The 24,324-nt window shown below is 51.5% G+C and overlaps 1 protein-coding gene across 3 annotated transcripts in view; it reads right to left on the reverse strand.

The window, feature by feature from the left end:
- Positions 1–24,324, reverse strand: part of PODXL (podocalyxin like) — a 55,733-nt gene that overhangs the window by 24,920 nt on the left and 6,489 nt on the right. The window contains exon 3 of one of the 3 annotated variants that reach the window (XM_025379567.1): positions 2,406–2,411. The exons of the other annotated variants lie outside the window; for them this stretch is intronic. The gene's annotated coding sequence lies outside the window, so the exon portion shown is untranslated. The remainder of the gene's footprint in view (positions 1–2,405; positions 2,412–24,324) is intronic. 3 annotated transcript variants of the gene reach the window in all.

Genomic DNA, 24,324 nt, shown 5'->3' on the forward strand with positions numbered 1-24,324 from the left:
AAACAAATTATAGATAACATAAGCCAGGTTTCTAACTGTTGGAGAAAGAAGTTACAAGTAAGTAAACAGGTGGAGAGGATGCTAGCCCTGCGATGCTTGATGAGAGACAGCGGATGTCAGTCAGTCAGAACTCATGTTTCAATAGACAAATAGATGATAGATGAGGAAATGAATACATAGTTAACAAATGTCTATTTCCCAGCTCTGTCCACTCAGAGCATCTAGAAGCAGAGACATACCAGTAGCATAGGGTACACCCAGGGTCCATATTTGGTTTCTGATACCATTCTACAAAAAAAGGAACCAAGGCTCCTTGGAGAAAGGGCTTGATTCTAGTGCTGATACAGGGAAAATGCAAAATGAGCCTGAAACATCTTGTAATGTCAGAAAGTAAAGAAGTGCTAAAAAAAAAAAAAAAAAAAAGGAAGAGGAAGGCAAGTTCAACCTGAAAGACCTGAAAGAGGGTCAACAGGAAAGAGCTCATAATGGCCAAACCTGGAACAATTTGAGCAACAAAACAAGAAAGATTGGATTGGAACCCCAAGAATAAAATAAATATCCATGAGTCTAATCTGATAAATAAATGATTAAATAAATAAATCATCCTTACAGTGGTATTCCAAAAAATTGTAGATATGCCCCGAAAACTTCTATACTTAAGAAAACAGCCCAATAGAAAAATAAAAGAATTATACGTGCATTTTTCAGAAAAAAATGGCACAAACAGCCTAAGAACATCTGAGAATATTAGTAATGAGGGAAATGCAAAATAAGAAAGAATTTTCTTTTCATACCCATCAGATTGACAAACATTTTCAAGTCAGTAAGAAGGGGTAGCAAGAATATGCAGTAGTGTAAATTGGTTGAAACACTTTGGAAAAGAGTGTGGCATTATCAAAGAAAGTTAGACATGCGCATATTGTTCAATCCACAACTTCCTTTTTTTTTTTTTTTTTTTTTGAGAAGTCTGTTGCCCAGGCTGGAGTGCTGTGGCATGATCTCAGCTCACTACAGCCTCCGCCTCCTGGGTTCAAGCAATTCTCCTGCCTCAGCCTCCCTAGTAGCTGGGATTACAGGTGTCCGTCACCATGGCCGGCTAATGTTTGTATTTTTAGTACAGACAGGGTTTCACCATGTTGGCCAGGATGGTCTCAAACTCCTGACCTCAAGTGATCCACCCACCTTGGCCTTCCAAAGTACTGGCATTACAGGCGTGAGCCACCACGCCCGGCCCACAACTTCCAATTGTATCACTAGGCATTTATCCTAGGGAGACAAAATGTGCATCACAGTGCATTTACAAAAATGCCCTTAAGAATAGTTTACATTGGCCCCATGTAGGTAGCAAGAAAACGCAGTGTTGACAGTAGTACAGTAGAGTACAGTCGACAGTACGGCTGACAGTAGTATGGATAAAGTGATAGTATATTCTCCGAGAATGCTATACCGGACTGAAAATGAGTGGACTACAACTACCTCTATTAGCATTAATCTAAAGAATAATACTGAACAATAAAAGGAAGAACAAGAACACTTACATGGTTCTACTTACAGGGTACAAAAATCGGCAAAACTAAATGTTTTTAGGGAAACAGAAAATGTTACGAAAATTTTACACAGAATTTAACACTAAGTTTAGGATACTAGTTATCTCTAAGGGGAAACAGGGAGATGCAACAGAAGTTTCTGCTTTAGATTCTTGTTTTGTTTTAAGGAAGGAGTGGCTGGCTGTGCTGAATGATGAGACTGGCAAAGAGAAGTCCCTGGCAACCACCATGTGCAGTTTCAGTGGGCACAGGGCAGGTGGAAGCCTGACTCGGGCAGAGTGAAGAGTGAATGAATGGTAGAAAAATGAATTTGCATGTGTGGACAACTCTTTATCAAATGCTAGGGGATCAGAGACATATGGCAGCAGCTGGAGGGCGCTGGGACAGTTAAGAAACTTCTGTTTTCTTTTCGAAGGTAGGAGATGCTAGAGCTGGTATGAATGCTTTCTTTGTGTATGTGTTCTCTTCCTACTGTTTCATAGGGTCCTTAAGATGCAGAGGAGATATACCTGTGCCAACTCAGCACCCATAGAGGACTTGGCCTTCATTGGATAGTCAGACACCTTTTTTTTTTTTTGAGAAGGAGTCTTGCTCTGTTGCCCAGGCTGGAGTGCAGTGGTGCAATCTCAGCTCACCGCAACCTCTCCCTCCTGGGTTCAGGCAATTATCCAGCCTCAGCATCCCAAGTAGCTGGGATTACAAGCACCCATCACCCGGCTAATTTTTGTATTTTTTTTTAGTGGAGATGGGGTTTCACCATGTTGGCTGGTCTCAAACTCCTGACCTCAAGTGATCCACCCGCCTCAGCCTCCCAAAGTTCTGGGATTTCAGGCATGAGCCACCGCGCCCTGCCGACACTTCCATCTTTGAAACAGGAGGGAAGAAAATGGATACAGTCGTAAGTACAGCTGTATTTTGGTGGTAGAAAGAGTTTACATTTGACAGCTTTAATTTTCTCAATGAAGTCTAGATGAAATCAGTTATAGTGATATAGATAGAAAAAAGGAGGAGGGAGTGTTTGAGGGAAAAGTGTAAAATACTCATGTTGGAAATAGGAACATAAACCTCTTAGAAAAGAGGTTCTCAATCTTCAGCAAGCGTCAGAATTACACGGAGGCCTTGTGAAAACACCAGTGGCTGGATCCAGCCCCAGAGTTCCTGATTCCACAGGCCTGGGATATGAAATATGCATTTCTAACAAGTTCCCAAAAGATTCTGATGCGTCTGGCCAGAGGACCACACTTTGAGAACTACCATGCTAAAGAAGTAAAATATGATTGTCAAGTAGTATTTGGTGCTAAATTGAGGCATGGCATCATGAATTTAAAGTTAATGCAATCAGCCAGATTTTACTGTAGCAATGTTCAGCTGCTTGGTGTAGAAAAATAGAGGCAAAGGTTTATCTGAGAATGGGGTTTTGCTAGGTATGACAGCAGGAGAGGGTGCAAGGAATTTGGGAATATCTTTGCAAGGTAGGGATTCTAATGGTGGATTATTGACATAGAGGATGGAGAAGGACAGAAATAAGGCCAGGTAGGGGCCAAAAGGCAAAGAGGAAGGTTACTGGACTTTGTTACGTTTTGAGTTCAAGCACTGTGATGTGGGTTTACTTGAGCAGATAAGTTGGAAGGTAGAGAGACAGTGATACAAGGAGGAAATGCCAAGATTTCAGAGGTGATACAGTTTGAGGGGCTGATAAAGTTCAGGGGGTGAAATGGGAATGACCCAATGAAGTAGAGATGAGAAAAGGTTGAGAAACAGAGGCCAGGGTATTTCAGTGTTTACCCAAATGAGTACTGAAGTCAACAAGAATGATGACACGTATTGAGATGAAGAGGATGGAGTGAAAGTCCAGTGAGTGATGGACAGGGCTGCAAAGGCCAGTACATCACAGCAGGGCAGAAATGACATGACATTCCTGCTGATGTGGAAGCCTATGTTGAATGAGTTAGCACAGTGCCAGCTGCCGCAGGGGCCAGGGGGACAGTGGGAGGAGAAGACGGACTTCGGCCTGCTCCCCTGCGGTGGGAAGGCTGCTTCCATCTTCAAGGAGGGCCTGTTTCCTCTGTTCCTGGCTATTTCCAGACCTAGGATTGACTCTTGACTATTAATAGTGGGAAAGGAAACTGGAAAGAATGCTCTGGGAAGAGGGGTGTGGAAAGAGTCCAAGGAGGAGGTGGGATGGGAGGCTCCCGCCTGGACACCAGTGTCGACCTCTCCTTCCTTCTTTGTCCTCTGCTCACCACCCCCAACTCATCTCCACAGAAGTAAAATAAAAAAGCTCCAAGGGGAGAGACAGGCAAGACGGGCGGATGTGTTCCTCGACTGGTGTGCCAAAGGGAAGAGCGCAGGCTGGGAAATGGGAGGTCCGAAACCTCCTCGTCCTGTCCCTGCGTGGGACCCCCAGGCCTGGGCAAGCTGTCCGCCCTCTTGAAATGCATCTGTGAAAGGTGGGCCAGAAGATTCCTAAGGTCCCTCTGGGTGTGTATGACACACCCCGGCTTCGGACTCTGTCGAGCACGACACTGTACTAGGTAAGCCCGCTTTGGCTATGACAGCAGAGCCATCCTAGCCAGTCACTTCCGAGGGCTCGCGCTGGGCCTCCCTAGGGGTACAGGCGGGGCCTTTCCAAGGGCTGCCCAACCCTAACATCATTTTCCAACATGTGACATCTGCTCCACGAGCCCCTTCTTTCCAGGGGGTGCAGGGAGCTGCTAGGACTCGGGCAGGGCCTGGTGTGATGCGAGGGGCCTGGTGTGATGCCATTGTGGGGTTCAGCCAGGTTGAGGTCTACATCCCACGCCTCCACCCCCAGCTCTCCAGGGCCCACCTTCTCAGGCTACAAGTCCTGCTGGCCATTGTACACTGGCCCTTTTATTGCCAGGCTTCTGGGTGGTAGCTGGGCAGGACAGCGAGGCAGGGTGGGATGGGAGAGCCGGGTCAGTAAGGGACCCGGGGCTGCTCTCTGTTCACCTGGCCAGGGCTCCTCCCAGCACCAAGGCACCAGGTGCCCTCTCTTGCCCCTGCGTGCAGCCCCCTCACTCCCCTGCCTTCCTTGTGAAGAACTTGATGCTCCCCATGTTGCAGTCCCACCTCCATGTGTCTTGGGTTTTGTCAGGTCAGGGCTGGGCTTGGTGGCTCATACCCGTAATCCCAGCAATTTGGGAAGCCAAGGCAGGGGAATCACTTGAGCCCAGGAGTTTGAGACCAGCCTGGGCAACATAGCAAGACCTCATTTCTACAAAACAATCAAAACATTAGGTGGGCATGGCCGGGGTGGGGGGTGCACCTGTAGGAGTTTGTGGCTGCAGTGAGCTATAATCACACCATTCACTCCAGCCTGGGCAATGGGGAGAGATCAAGTCTCAAAAAAAAAAAAAAAAAAAAAAAGGCCGGGCGCAGTGGCTCCCACCTATAATCCCAGCACTTTGGGAGGCCGAGGTGGGAGGATCACCTGAGGTCAGGAGTTTGAGACCAGCCTGACCACCATAGAGAAACCCCATCTCTGCTAATAATACAAAATTAGCTGGGTGTGGTGGCACAGGCCTGTAATCTCAGCTACTCGGGAGGCTGGACAGGAGAATCGCTTGAACCCGGGAGGCGGAGGTTGCGGTGAGCCGAGATCGCGCCATTGCACTCCAGCCTGGGCAACAAGAGCAAATCTCCATCTCAAAAAAAAAAAAAAAAATTAAATCAATACCCTTAATTCCCTGCCCCAGCAGTCTGGTCATCCCCCTGCCCAGCTCTTGCTTAGCTGGGCGCTCATTTCTTTCCACCAAAAGGCCCTTCTGGATCTCTCCAACCCAGTGTGGGTCCTGTCCTTGGAGGCTGTTGGCTCTGGTCTTCCGCTCTGAAATCTTATTAATGCTACATCCACCCGCTTATAAACAATTGCCCTCTGTGGCTTTAAGAAAACCAGTGTCTCCCCCTCTCTAACCCGCAAGGTGCCAACCAGATGCTGGTGCCTCCAGGAGGAACCTGACCCGGGATAAGAGCAAGGGGCTTGTCTGCAGAGGACAGCATGGGAAGGCCATAGAGGAACTGACTCGCCTCACTCTCGCCAACCGGTGATGGCTGTCTTCCCCATCTGCATGTGCTTGGGTGAACCTTGGCCCATCTCTGCACCTCAGGTCCTACCTAGATCAGTTTATCTATGACTGCCATGACAAATTACCACAAAGGTTTAAAACAACAGAAATGTAATCTCTCACCATTCTGCAAGCCAGAAGTCTAAAATCAAGGTGTGTGCTTCTGACACTCCCTGGCTAAAGCAGTATCCTTCCACCATCTGCCCTCATGGTCACATGGCCACCTTCTCTATATGCCTCTGATGAGGACACTTGTCATTGGATTTAGGGCCCACCCACTGAAATCCAGCATGCTCTCATCTTGGGGTCCTTAGTTATCCGTAAAGACCCTCTGTCCACATAAGATAATAATCACGTTTCAGAGATTTTTACTTGTATATCTTTTTTTTTTGAGGTGGGGGGACATTTTTGGTCTGCCATAGGTCCCCATCTGGAAAAGAGGGGGTAGTGACTCCTGGGGTTGCTCTCTTTCCCTCCAAATGGTCCCCTGCTTGGGATCCCAAAAGTGGGGTGGCTTGACTTCCCTGGGTATAAGGGGTACGACAGACTTGACTGTCTGGGCCCCACGCACAATGCATATGTGGAAGCCCGAACCCCCAGTGTGAAGGTAGAGCCTTGGGAGATACTTAGGTTTAGATGAGGTCCTGAGGATGGAGCCTCCATGATGGATTAGTGTCCTTTTAAGAAGAGGAAGAGACAGCAGACCTTCTCTCTGCCCTGTGGGGTCACAGCATGAAAGCACTGTCTGCAAGCCAGGAAACGCCCTCGCCAGAACCTGACCATGCCGGAACCCTGATCTGCGACTTTCAGCCCCCAGAACTGTGAGAAATAAATGTCTGTTGCCTAAGCCACCCAGCCGACAGTATTCTGTTATACTGTAACAAAAGTCAGAGCTAAGACAAGGGGTTCAGGATGGAGATTCACAACGAGAACAGAGACAGCAAGAAGGGCTGCTCCAACTGTCTGGGGCAGGGCCGGGTCCCCAACCTGCGCCCCTTACCCCCACACAGGCTGAGTGTCAGGTGCAGCCACAGACTCCAGTCATGCTCCACCCTCCCCGTCCCTTCCCTGGGACCCTGGCAGTTCTGTTGGCTCTGCGGTCCCTGGAACACTGAGACTCTAGGCAGCAGGACGGCACCCCAGGGGTGGGGTCATCAGGCCTGCCTCTCAGAATCACCTCTCCCAGAGGGGCCCAGAGCTGCCCCCTCAGGGGAGATAATTCCGGGCATTCTTCAAATCTGGAATTGTTCTGCCCTTATCAGCTTGTTTCAGCTGGCCTGGCCGCCACCCGCTGCTCCCCTAGGGTGGGGCCGTCTGCCTGCTTCCCTGGGCAGGAGGGGGCTGCCACTGTCCAGCGTGGAGATGTCCCAGCAATGGGAAAGGGCCACCTTCACTTGGGAGAATTTCTCCCTGCAGGGAGGGCACTGTGGCCAGATCACCTGTAAGAAGCCCTGGTTCACACCACTTCTTCCCAGGGCGGACAAGTCCTCATTCTTTCCTGTCCTCAACACCTGGGAGCAGGGCACAGCACCCAAGGCTACTTGGCTCCCGTGTGCCCACATCACTGCCTCAGCGGTGCCCCTCTGTGACTCCCCACCGAAGCAGCACAGGACAGAGGCTAAGAGCAGGTAGCAGGGAGCCCGACCACCCGGCTTCCGGTCCACACACGAGCTGTACAACCAGGCAAGAGTCTCGACTTTTAACACACGTCTGAACGCTGTTCCTCAGTTTTCCCATCTGTCAGAAGTGGGGAGCAGGGTAATAAAAGTAACAAACTCTATACCTTTGAGTACTGAGAGCAGTGTGTACACATAGAAAGTGCCCGGTCTATGTCAGCTCTAATTATATTCCTGCTGAGCCGTGCAGGGGGGAAGGAAAGGCACTCCACTCTCCCGCCCTGCACTGCACCCCACCTCCCCTTCCCTGTTAGAACCGTGCCGCCCACCTCCTCCACTCCCTCTCAAGCCACTCACACCTGCACAGGCCTTGCCCAGACAAGAGTAGGCACAGGTCTGCCCAGACCCATGGGGCTCTTCTTTCCCAGTGAGGCATGGCTGATCTGGGGAAGGGAGAAGATGAGGCACCAGGGCAGCTGTGGTCAAGAGAAGACCTAGACGAGGGGCTGAGCCTGAACCTTCCCGGGGAAGGAAAGGAAACCCAGGCCTGGAAGTGTTTCCTCACTGGCTCAGAGACCGAGGGAGGGGCTTTCCGGCTGTCAGCCTCAAGTTCTGGTCCGACAACGACCCCACACCCCATCCCGGCAGGGCAAGGCCACCATCTGTGAAAGCTCTATGTGAGGTCGGCTGGGCTCCGGGACCAGCACCTGATGTCAGGACCACAGGGGTGGCCGGCAGGGGTAGGCAGCAGGGATGGGGTGGGGATCAGGAGGGGGCTGGAGCTCAGACTTCACTGGCTGTGCCCTTCTCCCTCTCCGGCCTGGGTTTCCTCCTCAGGGAAATGAAGCTCAAATCACTTCTGCCTCCTTCCCTTGTCCATCACAAAGGGTGTGGACCAAGATGGAAGTGTGACTCTGGAAGAAGGCAGGGAACTCAAATGTATTAAAAGGTATTTTAATACATGTGGTCAGGCGCGGTGGCTCACACTTGAAATCCCAGCACTTTGGGAGGCTGACGTGGGCAGATCGCTTGAGTTCGGGAGTTCAAGACCAGCCTGGGCAACATGGCAAAACCCTGTCTATACAAAAAATACACACACAAAAATTATCTGGGTGTGGTGTAGCCTGTAGTCCCAGCTACTCAGGAGGCTGAGGTGGGAGGATGGCTTGAGCCTGGGAGGCAGAGGTTGCAGTGAGCCAAGATCGGGCCACTGCACTCCAGCCGGGGTGACAAAGCAAGACCCTATCTCAAAAAAGAAAAGAAAAGATAAAGAAATATACTGACCATCAATGGAGGGCTAGGGTATCTCCTTAATTCTCAAAAGGACATGAGATATGTGTTATTATCCCCATTTTGAAAGCGAAGGCAGTCTGGAGGGGAGGGAAGGGGGAGTTAGCATCTGATGGGTGCAGAGTTTCTGTGTCGGAGGATGAACATCTTCTGCAGGTGGATGATGGTAGCAGGTGCATGACAATGTGAAAGTACTTAATGCCACTGAACTGCACCCCTAAAAATGGTTATTACAGTAAGTTGTATGGTAAGCCAATTGGACGACATACACACAAAAGTGAAGAAAGCGTTCAACACCACAGCAAGTAAACAGGTCCGTTTGGGATGCCAGTCTGACCAGGGGCAGCTTTCTCTCCACGGCCCTGTGTGCAGGAAAGAACACCCTCTCGTGTGTGGAATCGCTCTGTGACACAGTAGTGTACAACAGGGGTCACACGCTTCTTCCATAAAAGGCCAAAGTAAATATCTTAGGCCTTGTAGGGGGCCATACAGTCTCTGCCACAACTACTCAACTTTGCTGTCATGGGCCTGAAGGCAACCGCAGACAACCTGTACATAAATGGGTTTGACTGTGTTCCAGGAAAACTTCACTGACAAATACGCTGGCCAAGCAGTCAAGCGCGGACCGCTGATGTCTAAGATGCCCCTCGGGCTAGGCCTACTTTTGTTTCTTTGTTTTTTTGAGATGGTCTTGCTCTGTTGACCAGGCTAGAGTACAGTGGCACAATCAGAGCTCACTGCAGCCTTGACCTCCCAGGCTCAAGCGATCCTCCCACCTTAGCCCCGCAAGTAACTAGGACTACAAGTGCTTACCACCATGCCCAACTAATTTTTTTGTAGAGAGAGAGTCTCACTGTGTTATCCAGGCTGGTCTCAAACTCCTGAGCCCAAGTGATCCTCCCTCCTCTGCTACCCAATGTACTAGGATTATAGGCATGAGCCACTGTGCTTGGCCAAAGAGGACTATGTTTTTAACCCAGCTGTGGATCCTATTCTGACTTCCCTAAAGAGCCTGACAAGTGTCACTTGTACTAGCCTGTTAGAAACCAAGCCACATCATGGCAAACTGGGAAAAAACAGTTCCAACTCATATGGCAAAGGGAAATACCTAAGCAGTTAGCTAGCTACTCAAAACAACCACTCAAAAAGTAAGATAGATTTTAAAATCTGAAAGTTCCACACTCCAATAATAGACGCCAGAGGGACGTAGAGCATGACGGGTCCTTGGAGAGGTGCCCTCCCCTCTGGATGGCTGGTGCTGTCTGCTGGTATTGCCACCCCTCCGTGGGCAGATGCTGAGGCGTCTGTAGGAGGGACCACGACTGTTACCCAGTCCCAACGAACACCTGGTAAGTGTTCCAGGATGGTGCTTACACCCTCGGGCCAGCGGCAGCCGGTGTCAGGGCTGGGGTAGAAATCAGCCAGCAAAAAAGTCCAGTCAAACACAGCAGGTTAAGGTGCCTAATCTGGCCTTCCTGCCACTTCTCCTGGGGCCTCTCCCTGTTGGTTCCTGTCCACAGCGCCCCTCTCCCTGGGAGGCCCACCTGAGCTGCCTGTCTGGAGCCTGGTGTTTTCATTCCTCAGTGTCACTGCCCCAGGCTCACAGTAGGTTCTACTGTGCCCAGTCAGGAGGTTCTCAGAACAGCCCCTTTCCCCTTTCATTTTTAAAAATGTTTCATTGAAGAATTACAGGCATTTAAAAAATGGCACATGGCCAGGTGCAGCGGCTCACACCTGTAATCCCAGCACTTTGGGAGGCCGAGGCAGTCAGATCACTTGAGATCAGGAGTTCAAGACCAGTCTGGCCAACATGGTGAAACCCCATCTCTACTAAAAATACAAAAATTAGCTGGGTGTGGTGGCGCACACCTATAGTCCCAGCTCCTCAGGAGGCTGAGGCAGGAGGATCACCTGAGCCCAGGGAGGCCGAGGCTGCAGTGAGCCATAATTGTGCCACTGTACTCCATCCCGGATGACAGAGTGAGACCCTGTATATATGTATGTATGCATAAATTAGTTAACTAATTAATTAATTGCCAGGCCTGGTGGTGTGCACCTAGAGTCCCAGCTACTTGCAGGGCTGAGGTGGGAGAATCACTTGAGCCTGGGAAGTCAAGGCTGCAGTGAGCTGTCATTGCAACACTGCACTCCAGCGTTATTATTTAAGACAGTGAGAAACTGTCTTAAAAAAAAACAAAAAAAAAAAAACAGCTGGGCGCGGTGGCTCATGCCTGTAATCTCAGCACTTGGGGAGGCTGAGGCAGGTGGATCACGAGGTCAGAAGATCGAGACCATCCTGGCTAACACAGTGAAACCCCATGTCTACTAAAAAAATACAAAAAATTAGCTGGGCGTGGTGGTGGGCACCTGTAGTACCAGCTATTCGGGAGGCTGAGGCAGGAGAATGATGTGAACCCGGGAGGCGGAGCTTGCAGTGAGCTGAGATCGTGCCACTGCACTCCAGCCCAGGTGACAGAGCGAGACTCCCACTAAAAAAAAAAAAAGCAGGGCACGGTGGCTCATGCCTGTAATCCCAGCACTTTGGGAGGCCTAGGCAGGCGGATCACTTGAGGTCAGGAGTTCAAGACCAGCCTGGCCAATATGGTGAAACCCCATCTCTACTAAAAATACAAAAATCAGCCGGACATGGTGGCACATGCCTGTAGTCTCAGCTACGCAGGAGGCTGGGGCAGAACTGCTTGAACCTGGGAGTGGGAGGCGGAGGTTTCAGTGAGCTGAGATTGCACCATTGCACTCCAGCCTGGGCGTGGACGCAAGACTCCATCCCCAACCCCCCCCCCCAAAAAAAGGTGCATATCAAACGTGTACAGCTTGATGAATTGTCCTCGAGGGAATACGCACATTTAACCAGCACCAGATGGTGAAACAGGACAGCTGGTCTCAGAAGCCCTGCCTGTGTTCCTCTCCATCCCTGAGGGTAACCGCTATTCTGACTGAGAAGATTCAGCGTTGTGTCTGTTGTGGGATTTCATATCAATGGCATCACACCGTCATGACTCTTGGGTCTGGCTTCCCTCACTCAGCTTTGGTTGGTTTAACTCATCCTTCTCGTGGGGTGCGGTCGCAGACTGTTCACCCCCATTACAGTGGAGGACTCTATTGTGTGCACATGCCACTATTTATTTGTCTATTCTGCTGCTGATGGGCATTTGGGCAGCTTCCAGTTTAGGGCCATTGTGAGTAGGGCTTCCATGACCATCACAGTCCCTGTCTGGGGAACTTATGTATGCACTTCAAACAGGTCTGTGTGAAGGCTGCACAGGACCCACTGTGGCCCTGCCGAGTACAGGAGGGAGATGAACCAGGAGACCAGCTCCTGGCCCCTCCCCTGTGCTCTGACTTAGTTGGCAGGATGCCCCCAGCTCCTGGCAGACCCTCAGGCTGTCTCTGTGTGGGCTGCCGAACTCAGCTGTGTGTCCCAGACCCATTCTCTGACCAGGCTTTCCATCCCTGAGGCCTGGCAGGGAAGGAGTGGCGGGGCAGAAGTGCTGGGAGCCAGCTTCATCGTCTGTCCTGCACTGGCACAGCAGCTAGCAGGGCTCAGTTCCCATATAATGCAGACAGCACAGGGTTCGATGACCTCTGCAGTCCCACCTGATGAAAATCTGGCCCAGAGTTGGTGACACTGCATCCTCCAGGTGGAGGTCAGAGGGTTGAACCCCACCCCTACCCACTAAAAGAACCGAGCACCTAAGCAGGAAGCTTCTAAATACATTCTTTGGATTACTCATGACTATAATTCTGTGGCTGAAGGCAGAGAGGTAACAGGAGAGCCTGGAATTCAATCGATGGTGCCACCCAAGATTCCTGCCTTGCCACTCCCTGGGGCTTAGCCCACCACTGCCCGCTCTGGTTCTTCTCCCTGTCAACGGCTCCCCACTCCCCATTCATCTCCCCACTCCCCCTCCCGCTGTTGTTGCTGTTCCTAACAAGAGGGGCGTCCCCATGCCGAGCCCCTGGACAGCTTTGTCCGTGGTGTCAGGCTTTGTCTAGGGACCACCAACCTGCCCAGGGAAGAGGCTGGTTTCTTCCTGAGCTGGAAAGAACAGACTAACCTCCTTAAAACAATACCCTCCCCAGGGCCTCCTAATCCCTTCGCCTGCTGCAGACCATGTGAATCCTGATCTGTCTGCCCGGGCCGTGTGCCCAGGGACAGCCAACCCACCGGCCAGCAGGCAGGCAAGGGTGGGGACAGGGCTGATGCCCAGATGCCTTCGCTCACCTCGCCTGCCCAAGATGGGCTCCCAGACAAAAGTCACCACCACAGCACCTGGGGGAGGTGGCAGAGTGGCCCCTCGCCCTATCTTCAAGGTCAGTTTAAATGACCACATCCAAGATATGATGCAGCCTCCACAGAAAAAGTGAGCTCTGCAAATGGAGACCTGGATGTCTGTGTGAGCTGGAGACGTCCTTGGACCTTGGTTTCCTCATCTGTCAAGGGAGACATATCTAAGTTGGAACAAAATGAACATATTTTTTAGAATGTATAAGCTTTTTTTTTTTTTTTTTGAGACAGGGTCTTGCTCTGTCACCCAGGCTGGAGTGTAGTATTGTGATCTGGGCTCACTGCAACCTCCGCCTCCCGGGTTCTAGTGATTCTCCAGTCTCAGTCTCCAGAGTAGCTGGGATTACAGGTGTGCACCATCACACCCAGCTAATTTTTGTATTTTTAGTAGAGATGGGGTTTCGCCATGTTGGCTAGGCTGGTCTTGAACTCCTGACCTCAAACCATCCGCCTGCCTCGGCCTCCCAAAGTGCTGGGATTACAGCCTGAGCCACCACTCCCAGCCCCCGAAATGTAAAACCTTTGAGGAAAATGTTTAAATATTCCAAATCTACAGTAACCTTACTGAGGGCGGGGCTGGAGGAAGGGGCAGCCAGGCTCGGCCAGCCTTGCCGACCCCTGCTGTGAGCAGGCGACAGGACCGTCTGTGCCCAGTCTGGGTACTGCATGTGTCCTGGTACACTCAGGGCAGCTCTGAGACCACCGGGTAGAGGGGTGGACATGCTGCCTCACTCACATGATGGAACTTTCTATAAATCCACCTATTAAATGACACCTCCTAAGAGCAGTTTGTCATCATGACTGTAAACTTAATTTTGGGCAAATACTGAGGTCTTAGCATATTGGCGGGACTCCGTGCCTCGTTCTTCCTGCATATGATCCCATTTGTGTCTCCAGCACCCTCTGAGGACACATCTTTAGTACCTTTTAATTTTTAATCTTTTTAGAGACAGGGTCTTGCTCTGTCACCCAGGCTGGAGTGCAGTGGCACGATCACAGCTCACCGCAGCTTCAACCTCCTCCTGGGCTCAGATGATCCTCCCACCTCAGCCTGCCATGTAGCTGGGACCACAGGTGTACGCTACCACACCCAGCTATGTTTTTGATTATTTTATACAGATAGGGTCTCACTATGTTGCCCAAACTGGTCTTGAACTCCTAAGCTCAAGTGATCCTCCTGCCTCAGATTCTCTAAGTGTTGAGATTACAGGAGTGAGCCACAGTGTCTGGCCTATTATGTACCTCGTTCAGAAAAGGAGAGACAGACTAGCCCAGGAAGGCCCCTCCCCAGGTCAGAGAGCTGGATTCTAACCCAACTGTCTCAGGGATGAGCGCTCTACCCCACCCCCGCCCCCCAACACCCATCACACTGGGTCTGCACAGACCCGCACACTTCTCAACTGGCCCTGTTCGTGCTCCCAGGAGTGCCTGCGACCTGTCCCCAGGCACACACACACTTCCAGGGCCAAAGCGTGCGGACATTTGGCACGCAACTCTTCCCCTAGCAGTAAGTTCAAAAACAACCTTGGTAAATATTGTTCTGAGGGAGCACGTTGTCATTCCCACGCCACCTCTGGCCTCCCGCAGTCGTGAAAATAACCAGATGTGTATGGGTTTCTCAGTGGCCCCTGGAAACCTCCACCAGGGCCCAGTCTCCACTCCTGGCCTAAAACAAACAAGGGCCCCGAGCCAGAGGGAAGTCCCACACGCATGGCTGTGGGACAGTCACCTCTGAAACGGACAGTGCCTCTGGGAAGAGAGGGAGGAAGTTCTGTGAAATGGAGCCTGTGAATTTCCCAGGGAAGGATCTGCTTCCGTCTGGTGGACACTGAAGGTGAAGGCAGTAAGAACAGTTTTCTGAATTTCTATCCTCTTTGTGTTCTGTCCTGGCGAGAATTCTCCCCTTCCAGGACTAACACCTGTGTCCTCCCTGCTGCACAGTAATTCACAGCCGGGCACGTTCCCCAGGCAAAATCCCAGACTAACTCCGTGCGTGCTGAGGGTGGGGCAGGAGCAGGAGCTAAGGCTCTCCGATGGTCACCCGCTTACTCTGCAAAGCAGGGCAAATAAAGCTAAAACTACCACCTAACTCTCTCCTTGGCCCCGCAGGTGGAAGAAAAAGCATGATTACCTCCTACAGAGCACACAATCCAAATTTCTTTGGTGGTTGATGACAGTGGAGCCTGTATCTTTTGGACAGTGGGGAGTGGAGTGGAGGTGGGGTTGGGGGCGACTTAGGGGTGGGGGAGTGTTGCTTAAAAAGAACAAACAGGCCAGGCACAGTGGCTCACGCCTGTAATCCCAGCACTTTAGGAGGCTGAGGCAGGTAGATCACGAGGTCAGGAGTTCAAGACCAGCCTGGCCAACATGGTGAAACCCCATCTTTACTAAAAATACAAAAATTAGCCGGGCTTGGTGGTAGGCGCCTGTAATCCTAGCTCTTCTGGAGGCTGAGGCAGAGAATTGCTTGAACCTGGGAGGCGGAGGCTGCAGTGAGCCGAGATTGTGCCACTGCACTCCAGCCTGGGCAACAGAGCAAGACTCCATCTAAAAAAAAAAAAAAAAGAAAAAAGAAAAGAAACCAAGTAAGTGGATATCATTAAACAATTGAGGACTGGCTCCCTTGTCCCCTGCCAGGGCCTGCAGGGAAAGTTAAAGGCCATGTTCCTTTTAAACAAAGCCAAGTCGTCATGGCCCTCCCTGTGTTTGAGACGTTAGAGTTCGTCAAGGAAGCCCGGTTTCCTACGGGCACCGCCTAGGGAAGTGAATCAAGAATCTCAGGGCCAGCCCCAGTTGGAGCCAGGTGTCCAAACAGCTGAATATTCATCCCCTAAAAGTAGTTTCATGACATCAGAGAGGGGGATCAGAGGCAATGACTGAGTAAATGCCTCAATGACACACACACACTCATGCACACAGCTGTGAATTCACAGCTCTTCTTTTCCCAAGAAACTGGGAGCAAAATATTTATTTCCCTCTAAAGTTTCGCAGGTCAGGAAAGGGGTCAGGTTTGCTTAGATCACACAAGATTGATTCTTAAGTCAGACTTGGGGCTCCAAAAGGGGTGGAGGAAAGGCAGGCACCGCCTCTTGCCCCCTGGCCCTCACGGGCTGCATGCCCCTTCTCTCTCTGCCCTCTTTACTGTATTTCCAGTCTGGCTACCCTGCAAGGTGGGTGCAGAGGCCCAGATGTCTAGGCCAAGTTTATTTGGCCACTCCCATGCCCAGAACAAGAAAAGGCAAATTCAAAGTGGGAGGGAGGCTGGCTGCAGTGACTCACGCCTGTAATCCCAGCACTTTGGGAGGCTGAGGCAGGAGGATCACTTGAGCCCAGGAGTTCAAGACCAGTCTGGGCAATATAATGAGACCTCATCTCTACAAATAATTTTTAAAATTAGCAAGGCATGGTGGTACATGCCTGTGGTCCCAGTTACACAGGAAGCTGAGGCAGGAGGATCGCTTCAGCCTAGGAGGTCAAGGCTGCAGTGAGCCATGTTTGTGCCACTGTACTCCAGCCTGGGTGACAGAGGGAGACCCTGTCTCAACAACGATGACAACAATAACAACAACAAATGAAGGGGAAAAGGAGTACCTGGAGCCTCAAGACATGACTAGGTAAAATCCCCCGCATCCTCCGCCTTGGATTTCCCATCTGGAAAGCAGGTCCAGTGCCAGTTAGAGCCTCCCGCCCTCTGCAGCATGGCAGCAGTGCAGCTCCTAGGGAGAGGCACAGCCAGGATCACGGGATCCAGAGATCCTGGTCCCAGGAGCTGTCACCTTTCTTGTTTTACCTTACAGCTTGGTCTTTGTTGGCACAAGGTCTAGAGATGCACAGCACGAAGAGCTGATGCCACCCCTCGGGCTGGACGCAGGGGCCAGGGCCAGGCTGGGGCTGAGTCCATGGTGCTCTGTGACCAGAGGCTGGGATGTTCTCTGTTTTTCTTTTTTTTTTTTTTTTTTGGTCATCAGTTCAGCCAAAGTTATGTTTTTAAGCCAGTGTTTTCTACTTTTGAAACTTTTTATTATTTTCATATTCATTTAAAGATAGGGTCTTCTTGTGTCATCCAGGCTGGAGTACAGTGGCACAATCATAGCTCACTACAGTGGCACAATCATAGCTCACTACAGCCTCTCAGACTTCTGGGATTAGCGAGTAGTACCCACCTCAGCCTCCCAGGTAGCTGGAACTACAGGTGCATACCACCATGCTTAGCTAATTTTTTTTTTTTTTTTTTTTTTTTTGAGACAGAGTCTTGCTCTGTCGCCCAGGCTGGAGTGCAGTGGCGCGATCTTGGCTCACTGCAAGCTCCGCCTCCCAGGTTCACGCCATTCTTCTGCCTCAGCCTCCGGAGTAGCTGGGACTACAGGCGCCCGCCACCGCCCCCGGCTAATTTTTTTGTATTTTTAGTAGAGATGGCGTTTCACTGTGTTAGCCAGGATGGTCTCGATTTCCTGACCTCATGATCCGCCCACCTCGGCCTCCCAAAGTGCTGGGATTACAGGCGTGAGCCACCACGCCCGGCCACTTAGCTAATTTTTAAACTGTATATAGAGATAGGCCTCACTATGTTGCCTAGGCTGGTCTTGAACTCCTGCCTCAGCCTCCCAAAGTGCTGGGATTATAGGTGTGAACCATTGTGCCGGGTCATCCCTTGTCCCCTGCTCCTTAAAAGTCACACAGGCATCACATTCCTCTGCATCCCAGGGTCGTAATGTTAGAGCTAGAAGAACCCTAGATGTCATGTGATCTCAGCCCAACAAGTAGAGATGAGCAAGCAGTCAGAGGACCAGGCACCACCACGCCTTCTTTGGCATCTAGAACCATGCAGTCCCACTCCCAGTGCGGCTCTCCAATCCTGTGGGGCCTGAGTGCCCACATGTGCCTGGCTCCAGCTGCCGCACCCCTCCTGGTCATTGGACAGGGGAAGGGGAGGCATCTGACCTGCAGTGAGATGAAGAAAGGGCCGAGGCCAGCAAAACACCAAGAGCCCCCAGGACACTACAGGACATGTGTCCATGCCCCCCTTCACATGACCCAGGAATCCATGGTGTCACTTCCCCAGAAGCCAAATGCACGAGAACAGACCCTCCAGCCATTCCCAATGGCTCAGAGCATCCACACTGTCCAGCTAGGTTCCCTCTGCAGATGCAGCCACACACACCCATCAGTCCCATGACGCCAGCAGTCCTGGGGCCAAAATCACCCAGCTTTAGACCATGGGAAACACTAAACAGGAAGGCCCCTGAGAGCCACTGGGCCAGCTCCTCATTCACAGATGAGGAAACTGAGGCCTGCAGGGAGGGCCCTGGGTTGTGAGTGTCTGGACAGAGGATCTCTTTCTTTTGCAAATCCACTCCTCAGCTCAACACCCAACTCAGATGGACCCTGCTGTGCTTCTTCACTGTGTCTGCCACCAGCCCTTTGTACACATGGCGCACCCACACATAAACACCCAGTGCTCAACCAACAGGAGGCCCCAGGGCCAGTTATAGCTGGCACATGGACACGACTGCCCTAGAGTGCCTGTGGCGTTCAGAGATGTGATTCTGCGTCAACAGGACCAGACTTCCAGATTCGTCCAGGACTGTAAAGCCAGGGAATTTCCCTGCCCAAGTGTAACCCCCCCATTGGATGCCATGGGTGAATGAAAGGACAGGACGGGCTCCCACCCTGCCCTTCCCCAGAAGCCAAACCACAGCACAAGCTCTCTAGAACCCCAGCCATGGAGAAGCTAAACCCAGGATGGCCTCAGGATGAGAAGCAACTTTTTGGGTGGTGCTCCTGGGGCCTCCAGATCGGGGAGGCATGGGCAGGAGTTAGGACAACACAGGCCTGGGGAGGGAGCAGCAGGGCCCCCACACGCCCTGCACCATGCTCGGCAGTGCCCCCAGGGCAGGGTGCAGGACTGCATCTGGCTGAGCAACGGGCACCCCTCCTCATTGTCACACCTGCAAGTAGTGCCTTAGGTGCTAGCTGCAGCTGGAAAAGCACATGCAAGCTGCTGGCTTAACAAACAAGCACACCACCCCCTCAGCCACCAACTCCCAGGAACAATGACAGCATGAAGGTGGATGAGACCCACACACTCAGCAGGCCCTGTTCAGCCAGAACTGTCCATGAGCCACTATGACAGTGCTGGCTACCAGAACATCCTGGAATCCCCTTGTCCAAGCTCCCCTCCAAGCTGACAGGATGATGGGACTCAGGATCTAAAACAGTACCATGATGCTGTCAGGGTCAAGGACTCAAAGCAGCAGGGGACAGAGGCACAACAGGAAAGAGCCAGCCACAGGCAACCGACAAACAATGTCTGCCCCCATCTGGGCAGAAAGATCAAACATCAAAAACACATACTTCCACAATTCTTTTAACAGAGCCTCCCACTTCTGGCTAGAAGCAACACCACTGCAAACACTCTTGAGGGGCCACCAGCCTTGAACATCACTTGTTCTCCATGGACTCTGGGGCACGCAGCCTTCACACTGGCTGCGACCTGCCATGTCGTTTCCTATAATCCCCTAAGGTCGGAGGGCCTGGTGAGGTTTCATTTTCATTTCAGCCGGACACATATCAGTGTGTTGTTACAGTTAATGCCTTTCCAGCTTGGTCTTTACGCAGGAGTGTCTGGGTTTTAGTACTCAAAGTCCCACATACCAGGATAACCTGTTAATACTGGGTAAACTGGGACAGTTGGTCACTCTATCTTCACATCAGTATTTCCCCCAAAATATCCTGGGAAAACACGAGTGTTTCACAAGATGTTAATCGATGTTCTACTAAAAAGAGGAAGCCGAAAAGGAAAAATGGTCCCATGGTTAAAGTACGTTTGGGGAATGATGGGTTAAACAAAGGTAAAAAAGTAATCTCCTTAGAGGACGTTTCAAAGCATGTAAGATCATAATGTATTTTGACCTTCTAAGAAGGGAAATGTATTCATTTTATTAAATATTCATTGAGAGCGTAACTATTAAAATCTCGAGGACTACGAAATGTTCTTATTGGACACAGTTTGGAACACAGCTTGCTTTATGGAATATAAAAGTAAAATAAAAAACCTCATACAGTGCTACCCCAGACTTACCATGTGGGTAAACTGAGGTACACAGCAATGCCCCCAAGGCAGATCTGTGAGTACTTTCTACCTTCCCTTCCTATCTTCCTCCCACTTTTCATCCTTGTGAGGAAATACTCCTTGCCCTAGTTGTTGGGTGTAGCTCCATGCACCTCCCCCAGGCCCTCCCTTTCCTGAGAAGGAAAATGGAGAGCTGGCCACAGAAAGATCAACATCTTGCTTCACTGCCTGGCTCGATGGCATCAAGAGGAATTTGGTGCAAGAGTTAGGGTAGGCTCAGGGCTGGGTGATCTGAGAAAGGAAAGTGAAAGGGAGACTGGGATCCCAGGGCTAGGAGGGAGTGTACAGTGGGCGTGGCCAGGAGCTGATTAGCCAACCACAAGCGCATTTATCCAGGTAGAGAGAGAGCCAGGAGCTGGAAGACTGCATTTAACCAAGTAATGGGCTAACCACCTCAGGGGCTGCCAGGATCAGGGTGCAGGTGACTTCAGAAAGCCTGTTTTGGGCTGGGCGCCGTGGCTCACGTCTGTAATTCCAGCACTTTGGGAGGCTGAGGCGGGCAGATCACTTGAGGCCAGGAGTTCAAGACCAGCCTGGCCAACATGGGGAAACTCCGTCTCTACTAAAAACCCCAAAATCAGCTGGGCTTGGTGGCAGGTGCCTGTAATCCCAACTATGGGGGAGGCTGAGGTAAGAGGATCGCTTGAACTCCGGAGATGGAGGTTGCAGTGAGTCGAGATCCTGCCACTGCACTCTAGCCTGGGCAAAAGAGTGAGACCCTGTCTCAAAAAAAAGTTTGTTTTGACTCAAAGCCCCAAAGTGAAGGGCAGTGCCCCCTAGGGGTGAGCTGAGGAGCACCAAGCAGGAACAGGAAGGTCGGGGAGGGGCGGGGGGCCACCTCAGCTGCTTCTTAGCTAAGCCCACCCTGGCTACCTTTATCTGAAACTGCGGTCTGCAACTGACCCTGCCTCCCCGCACTGAGGCCCCCAGCCTGAGTAATGGGGAAGGGCCTTGAAGAAGAAAGCCTGGCCCTGTGAGGTCGCAGAGGATGCTCTCTAGCATGGCGTGGGGGGTGGGGTAACAGGGTCTGTTGACTCACACCTCACACTGGGCTAGGGCTGACGCCAATACAAGAAACAACACCAACAAGCCAGGCGCAGGTGGCTCACACCTGTAATCCTAGCACTTTGGGAGGCCGATCAGGCGGATCACCTGAGGTTGGGAGTTCAAGACCAGCCTGACTAACATGGAGAAACCCCGTCTCTACTAAAAATACAAAATTAGCTGGGCTTGGTGGTGCATGCCGTAATTCCAGCTACTCCAGAGGCTGAGGCAGAAGAATCACTTGAACCCAGGAGACGGAGGTTGCGGTGAGCCGAGATTGTGCCATTGCACTCCAGCCTGGGCAAACAAGAGTGAAACTCCGTCTCAAAAAAAAAAAAAAAAAAAATTCAACCCATGTGGATGCTTTCTGCGTATCAGAGGCACCCCCTACATGATCCTATTTAGCCCTTGCTATGGAGGAGGGCACAATACCTACTTTCTGCTGGAGAAGCCCAGGTCAAGGAACAAGTCTGAGATCACAAGGCTAGCAAGTGTCGAAGCCGTGGCTAAAATCCAAGCCTCTTAACCGCAGAGCATCCGCAGAGATTTCCATTTTTCTTCTTTTCACCGTCACAGCAAAACTTTTTTGTCAAAGGAATTCCTACGTAGAGACTCATCATACCGAAGGGCCTTCGTGAAAAGGGTGGACGTAAAACTCCCCCCAAATCAGCCTCCTCTTCATTTTCCTCTCCAGGTGAGCACCCCAAACCCTCGGTGGTCCCAAGGCAGCTCCACGGAATACCTCCCGCAGGTTTCAAAGCCACTGGCCCCGGCTGCTGCTGTCACTGAGGGGTCACTGTCCAAACCCCTAAGACAGTATTTCCTTGGCCCTGCACTCACCCGCCCTGAGGTGAGAGGGGGAGATGGGGAGCAGAAGCACTTCTTCCCTATCCACAGGCCAGTGGGGGAACCCAGGTCTTTCCCCTACCTAGCCTGCCCAAGGCCCGGCTCATGGGGGTCCTGGGACACCTTGGATCCCTGTTGCAGCTCAAGACCCAATTAGAAAGGAGCCAGGTTTCTTTGTGCATTACCAGGAACTGCCCCTCAGACCAGAAGGCTACAGCCACATAACCGGAGGGCTAAGTGGGACCAGGCTGCCTGAGAGCCATGTTTCACTTGTGCAGAGGCGAAGCTGATCTGACCAGCAAGGCGGGGACAGAGGGCCGCTACAGAGAAGCCCAGGGTTTGCAGGGACCAGTTCTGCAGTAGCATTTGCCAGTCACCTACTCCAAATATCCATTCGCTGCTTCCTCTATGTAACTGAACCACTGTTCTTCAGTTAGGCACTTGGGTGCCTGAAATAAAAATTATTCTTCCCTAAGTACTCTTTCCTGCCCCCCTTTCAGCTAGTGTGGCCACATGCTAAGTTTTATTCAACAAAATGTGACTGGAAGTGTCACGTGTGGTTTCTGGGAGGCGCACTCAAAAGAGGAGCCACATGCTTCTTGTTCCTTTTTCCTGATGGCTGGAACTCCAGCAGCCATCTTGGACCGTGAGGCCACATGTGAATGATAGGAGAACCACTACACCAGCCCTCTGAAGTTCTATGATATGAGAGAGATATAACTGACGCCTGTCTTCTTTAATCCACTACTTATTTTTTGTTGCTATGAGCAGCCAAATCAAGTTCTAACAAACACAAGCCCCAATTCTCAGCTGAAGGATCCTTTGGGTGGGGACAGCACAGGAGACATGACGCTGCTGCACCTCCCATGGCCCCCCTCCCACTTCCTACCAGGAATCCCTGCTCCTTCCTGCCCATATGCCTGTTCCCCCAGGACCTAGGGCCAGTCCCCACCTGCCACTTCCTTCTTGAATCAGGTGAAGAGCCTTGCATTTGGAGAGCACAGGCTGGCAGGCAAGACTTTAAGTTCTAAGCCAGCCCTGACACCCACTCACTTACTAACTCACTCCTTCAACCTATATTTATGGAACAGCTACTTTGTGCCAAGTGCTATTCTAGGTGCTGTTGCTACAGCGCAATGGAAGTCCCTGCCCTCATGGAACTTACAGTCTAATGGGGGAGAAACAGACAAATCAGGTGATGAGTGCTACAGAGAAAATAAAAGTGAGTAGGAGGAAACGAGTGTGCTGCAGGGAGGGGTTTCTATGCAGAGCAGCCCCGGAAGGCCTCTTTGAGAAGGTGGCATTCACGGGGAGAGCTGAAGGAAGTGAGGGAGTGAACCACATACATATTTGGGAGAAGAGTTGGTTGTATGATCTACTGCAAGTCCTTGCGTCTGTGCCTCAGTTTCTCCTCCCTGAAATGGTCTGTGAGATAAAGTCAAGCTACCCCAGCTGGAGGGTTCTGTGGTTCCAATTGGTGTGTTGGGAGTGGGAACCTGGCTGGATGGAGACCTAAGGGCCTCCATCCTCAGGCAGAGCTCCATGAATTTCTTTTTTTTTTTTTTTTTTGAGACAGAGTCTCACTCTGGCATCCAGACTGGAGTGCAATGGCGTGACCTCGGCTCGCTGCAACCTCCGCCTGCTGGGTTCAAGCAAGTCTCCTGCCTCAGCCTCCTGAGTAGCTGGGACTACTATGCCCGGCTAATTTTTTGTCTTTTTAGTAGAGACTGGGTTTCACCATGCTGACCAGGCTCATCTCGAACTCCTGACCTCATGATCTGCCCACCTCAGCCTCCCAAAGTGCTGGGATTGCAGGCATGAGCCACCGCACCCGGCGGCTCCCTGAATTTCAGTTAAGAAGGAGCTGTGGCTTCAGCCTCACACACAGCCAGTATGTATAAGAATTACAGAACGCCCCCCTCACCGGCTTGCTTAAGTGCTGTCCCTTCTACCCTGATCAGGGTCAGGTAGCAGGAAGGTAAGAGATCAGACAGCTTAGACCCCAGGTCAGTCCACACATCCCTAGGGGCCTGGCTCTGGAAGGCCCCTGCACCCTAATCCAGGGCTAGATAGCAAGCCTCTTTCAGCCACTTGGAATTCTCTTCCCCCTGAGTGGAGGCACATAGCCTTCCGGCCATGACAATTGGCGGACGAGGTGCCACCCTGCACCCTGGTCCTGGGAAGTGTGAGGTGGCTGACCCAAGGGGAATAAGGCTACAAAGGAAGAGAGGGTGGTGGTGATGTGTGTCGGGTAAGAGGGTAGGGATGGTGGGAGGTGGCCCAGGAGCCAACGTTAGCTAGGGGACCCCCTTAGCTGAGGGTCTGTGCTTGCCACTGCTCCAGTGATTCAGGGCAGGGCCAGGACTCAGAGACAATGCAAGAGCTTGGGATGCGGGAGATGTGGGCAAGGGCCACTGATGAATCTGCAGCTGAACGCTGCATTTTGTGCAGCCAA

This window comes from Theropithecus gelada, chromosome 3 (assembly GCF_003255815.1).
Source record: "Theropithecus gelada isolate Dixy chromosome 3, Tgel_1.0, whole genome shotgun sequence".
NCBI classification, from domain to species: domain Eukaryota; kingdom Metazoa; phylum Chordata; class Mammalia; order Primates; family Cercopithecidae; genus Theropithecus; species Theropithecus gelada.